Below are 5,000 nucleotides of genomic sequence, written 5' to 3' on the forward strand. Positions count from 1 at the left end.
GGCCCGGGCCTGGGCCTGCTGAGCGGCCTCGGGGGGGGGGGCGCGCCTGACGGGCCAGCGGCCCCGGGGACGGGCCGGCGGGCCCGGCAGCGGGGGCCTGTTCCCGTGCAGCTTGCAGGCCGCAGACGGGCGGTGGCGGGGGCAGGAGCGGGCCGGCCCGGCCCGGGCCCTCGCGGCTGCCAGCTTGCAGGCCGCAGCCGGGCGGTGGCGGGGGCAGGAGCGGGCCGGCCCGGCCCGGTTCGGGCCCTCGCGGCGGCCGGGCCCGGCCCGCAGCCGCCGTTCACTGCGGGGCCTGGGCCTGGGCCTGGGCCCGGGCCTGGGCCTGCTGAGCGGCCTCGGGGGGGGGGGCGCGCCTGACGGGCCAGCGGCCCCGGGGACGGGCCGGCGGGCCCGGCAGCGGGGGCCTGTTCCCGTGCAGCTTACAGGCCGCAGACGGGCGGTGGCGGGGGCAGGAGCGGGCCGGCCCGGCCCGGGCCCTCGCGGCTGCCAGCTTGCAGGCCGCAGCCGGGCGGTGGCGGGGGCAGGAGCGGGCCGGGCCGGCCCGGCCCGGTTCGGGCCCTCGCGGCGGCCGGGCCCGGTCCGCAGCCGCCGTTCACTGCGGGGCCTGGGCCTGGGCCCGGGCCTGGGCCTGCTGAGCGGCCTCGGGGGGGGGGGCGCGCCTGACGGGCCAGCGGCCCCGGGGACGGGCCGGCGGGCCCGGCAGCGGGGGCCTGTTCCCGTGCAGCTTACAGGCCGCAGACGGGCGGTGGCGGGGGCAGGAGCGGGCCGGCCCGGCCCGGGCCCTCGCGGCTGCCAGCTTGCAGGCCGCAGCCGGGCGGTGGCGGGGGCAGGAGCGGGCCGGCCCGGCCCGGTTCGGGCCCTCGCGGCGGCCGGGCCCGGTCCGCAGCCGCCGTTCACTGCGGGGCCTGGGCCTGGGCCCGGGCCTGGGCCTGCTGAGCGGCCTCGGGGGGGGGGGGCGCGCCTGACGGGCCAGCGGCCCCGGGGACGGGCCGGCGGGCCCGGCAGCGGGGGCCTGTTCCCGTGCAGCTTGCAGGCCGCAGCCGGGCGGTGGCGGGGGCAGGAGCGGGCCGGCCCGGCCCGGGCCCTCGCGGCGGCCGGGCCCGGCCCGCAGCCGCCGTTCACTGCGGGGCCTGGGGCCGGGCCTGCTGAGCGGCCTCGGGGGGGGGGCGCGCCTGACGGGCCGGCGGGCCCGGCAGCGGGGGCCTGTTCCCGTGCAGCTTGCAGGCCGCAGCCGGGCGGTGGCGGGGGCAGGAGCGGGCCGGCCCGGCCCGGGCCCTCGCGGCTGCCAGCTTGCAGGCCGCAGCCGGGCGGTGGCGGGGGCAGGAGCGGGCCGGCCCGGCCCGGTTCGGGCCCTCGCGGCGGCCGGGCCCGGTCCGCAGCCGCCGTTCACTGCGGGGCCTGGGCCTGGGCCCGGGCCTGCTGAGCGGCCGCGGGGGGGGGGGGGGGGGGGGGGGCGCGCCTGACGGGCCAGCGGCCCCGGGGACGGGCCGGCGGGCCCGGCAGCGGGGGCCTGTTCCCGTGCAGCTTGCAGGCCGCAGCCAGGGCGGTGGCGGGGGCAGGAGCGGGCCGGCCCGGCCCGGGCCCTCGCGGCGGCCGGGCCCGGTCCGCAGCCGCCGTTCACTGCGGGGCCTGGGCCTGGGCCCGGGCCTGCTGAGCGGCCGCGGGGGGGGGGGGGGGGGGGGGGGCGCCTGACGGGCCAGCGGCCCCGGGGACGGTCCGGCGGGCCCGGCAGCGGGGGCCTGTTCCCGTGCAGCTTGCAGGCCGCAGCCGGGCGGTGGCGGGGGCAGGAGCGGGCCGGCCCGGTTCGGGCCCTCGCGGCGGCCGGGCCCGGCCCGCAGCCCCCGTTCACTGCGGGGCCTGGGCCCGGGCCTGCTGAGCGGCCTCGGGGGGGGGGCGCCTGACGGGCCAGCGGCCCCGGGGCCGGGTCGGCGGGCCCGGCCGCGGGGGCCTGTTCCCGTGCAGCTTGCAGGCCGCAGCGGCACGACCGGCGGGCGGTGGAGGGGGGCAGGAGCGGGCCGGCCCGGCCCGCGCCCGGGCCCTCGCGGCGGCCGGGCCCGGCCCGCAGCCCCCGTTCACTGCGGGGCCTGGGCCCGGGCCTGCTGAGCGGCCTCGGGGGGGGGGGCGCCTGACGGGCCAGCGGCCCCGGGGACGGGTCGGCGGGCCCGGCAGCGGGGGCCTGTTCCCGTGCAGCTTGCAGGCCGCAGCCGGGCGGTGGCGGGGGCAGGAGCGGGCCGGCCCGGCCCGGGCCCGGGCCCTCGCGGCGGCCGGGCCCGGCCCGCAGCCCCCGTTCACTGCGGGGCCTGGGCCCGGGCCTGCTGAGCGGCCTCGGGGGGGGGGGCGCGCCTGACGGGCCGGCGGGCCCGGCAGCGGGGGCCTGTTCCCGTGCAGCTTGCAGGCCGCAGCCGGGCGGTGGAGGGGGGCAGGAGCGGGCCGGCCCGGGCCCGGGCCCTCGCGGCGGCCGGGCCCGGCCCGCAGCCCCCGTTCACTGCGGGGCCTGGGCCCGGGCCTGCTGAGCGGCCTCGGGGGGGGGCGCCTGACGGGCCAGCGGCCCCGGGGACGGGCCGGCGGGCCCGGCAGCGGGGGCCTGTTCCCGTGCAGCTTGCAGGCCGCAGCCGGCCGACCGGCGGGCGGTGGCGGGGGTAGGAGCGGGCCGGCCCGGCGGGCCTTTACGTCTACCTGGCTGCTTCACACGCCACCAGGTCTGCCTCTGCAGTTGGCCATCAGGTCTACCCGGCTCCGCGGCGGGCTCTCAGGTCCACCCGGCTCCGCGGCGGGCTCTCAGGTCTACCCGGCTCCCCGGCGGGCTCTCAGGTCTACCCGGCTCCGCTGCAGGCGCTCTGGTCTACCCGGCTCCGCCGGGACTTGGGCGGTTCCGGGTCTGGCAGGTAGACCTGTTGTCCCTGCCACCTCCCCGGAGCTGCCGATGGGGTCGCTGTTTTTTCGCTGCCTCCAGCTACGCCATCGTAAAAGGCAGCGTGGTTGGTGCGCCTCCCCGGTGGCCATAGGCAGCGCTCTTGGAGCTCGCCGGGGGCGGGGACGTATCTGTCCGTATTATAGGCGCGAGCGGTGTCTCGCGACCAGGGCGAACACTAGCGAACGGCTGCTCACCCCCGCGGCTCTGCCGGACACCGGGGGTTTTTTGGCAGCCGGTCTCAGCCGTTTCCGTGGCGGTTGGTCTCACCTTCCAGAGTGCTTGGCACGGTCGTCCTCCCGGTGCTTCCCCGGCTAAGCCAGCACAGGGCACCCGAAGGTCTGCTGGCAGCCGCGGAGAGCCGGAGCCACTTGCAGTCTCTGGTGGTCGTTGCCTACTGCTGTGAGGTGCTGAGCCCGATCCCGCGGGGCAGGGCAAAGGCTGGCGGCGGTTGCCGGCACTCGAACGCACGCGGCTGGGGAAAGGGTGGGCGCCGCTGTCCCACCCTCCTCGGTGGTTTCTCCTTTGCTCTGTTTCCTGAGCTGGCCCAATGACGGCGAAGGTTACTGCCGGTGTATGCTGGAGGCAGACGGCCGGGGGTTTCAAGCCTGCGGTGGCTTTCCCTGGTTCCGGAGGGCCCAGTGACCCGAGTGGGCGATGTTGGCGGCAACTCGTCCTTTTTCTCCGGCCTTAAGCTGGAGCCCGCGAGGCGGGCAGAGCTTTGAGCGGTGGCTGGCAGGTGGAGGCAGGCCTGCTGTGTCTTCTCCCCGGTGCCCAGAGCCCGATGACGGCACAGGCGCGCGGTGGTGGTGCCACCTCCTCTCTCGGCCGGCACGAGCCAGCCGTGGGGCGTCCCACGGTGTCTGGCCTGCCCTGCCTTACCCGGTTGCCGGAGGGCTGGGTGGAAAGGTCTGTGAGCGGTGGTCGAAGGGCGAGGCGTGCCGTGGGGGGGCCCGCCTCGCCCTTTTTTTTTTTCTGTTTTTTTTTTTTTTTTCTCCCTCCCCCCCCTTTCTTTCCCCGGCCTTAAGCTGGAGCCCGCAAAGCGGGTGGAAATGCGAGCGGGCAGCCGGTCGCTGTGGCCGGCAGCCGAATGCAGACCGCCGGGGGCAGGCGAGCCTGCCGTGTTTTCTCCCCGGTGCCCAGAGCCCGATGACGGCACAGGCGCGCGGCGGTGGTGCCACCTCCTCTCTCGGCCGGCACGAGCCAGCCGTGGGGCGTCCCACGGTGTCTGGCCTGCCCTGCCTTACCCGGTTGCCGGAGGGCTGGGTGGAAAGGTCTGTGAGCGGTGGTCGAAGGGCGAGGCGTGCTGTGGGGGGGGGCCGCCTCGCCCTTTTTTTTTTTTTTCTGTGTTTTTTTTTTTTTTTCCTCCCTCTCCCCCCTTTCTTTCCCCGGCCTTAAGCTGGAGCCCGCAAAGCGGGTGGAAATGCGAGCGGGCAGCCGGTCGCGGTGGCCGGCAGCCGAATGCAGACCGCTGGGTGTCTTCTGGCCTGCTGTGGCTTCCCTTGGCCCCGAATGCCCAGGGATGGCACTCACGAGACGGCGGCGCCTCGTGTTTCACAGAGCTGCTCACTTCCATTTGGTTCTCCCCCCTCCCCGCCCGGGGTAAGCGGCGCCCCGCGGGGCACGGCAAAGACCGGTGACCGGTGGCGGTTGCCGGCACTCTCGAACGCCTGAGGGACGGGGGGAGTCGAGCCTGCCGTGGCCTTTCCTCCGCTCCCATCGACCTGATGAAAGGGAATCGTTGTCCAGAGCGCGTGCCGGTGGCGGCACCACCTCCCGATCCAGACGCAGTCAGCGCCCGCTGAGGCGTCCCTGGGCGCGCTGGAGAGGTTCCACGACGGGCCGGCTCTGCCGGCGTTCCGGCCGTCGGAGCCCGTCTCGCAGACGTCAGCCTCTCGCTCGCACGCAGGGCCCCGCGTCTGCTGTCCCACCCCCCCCCGGGCGGTGGAGGGCGCGTGCGGCTGTCGCTGTCCCAGGACCGTGGCCGTGGGGCCTCCGCTTCCTTTACTGATCGATGAGGCATCCCCGGGCACGTCGGAGAGGCTTCACGGCGGGCCGGCTCTGCCGGTGTTCAGGCTGGCGTTGCACC

The sequence above is a fragment of the Grus americana genome, unplaced genomic scaffold, assembly GCF_028858705.1.
Source record: "Grus americana isolate bGruAme1 unplaced genomic scaffold, bGruAme1.mat scaffold_77, whole genome shotgun sequence".
NCBI lineage: Eukaryota > Metazoa > Chordata > Aves > Gruiformes > Gruidae > Grus > Grus americana.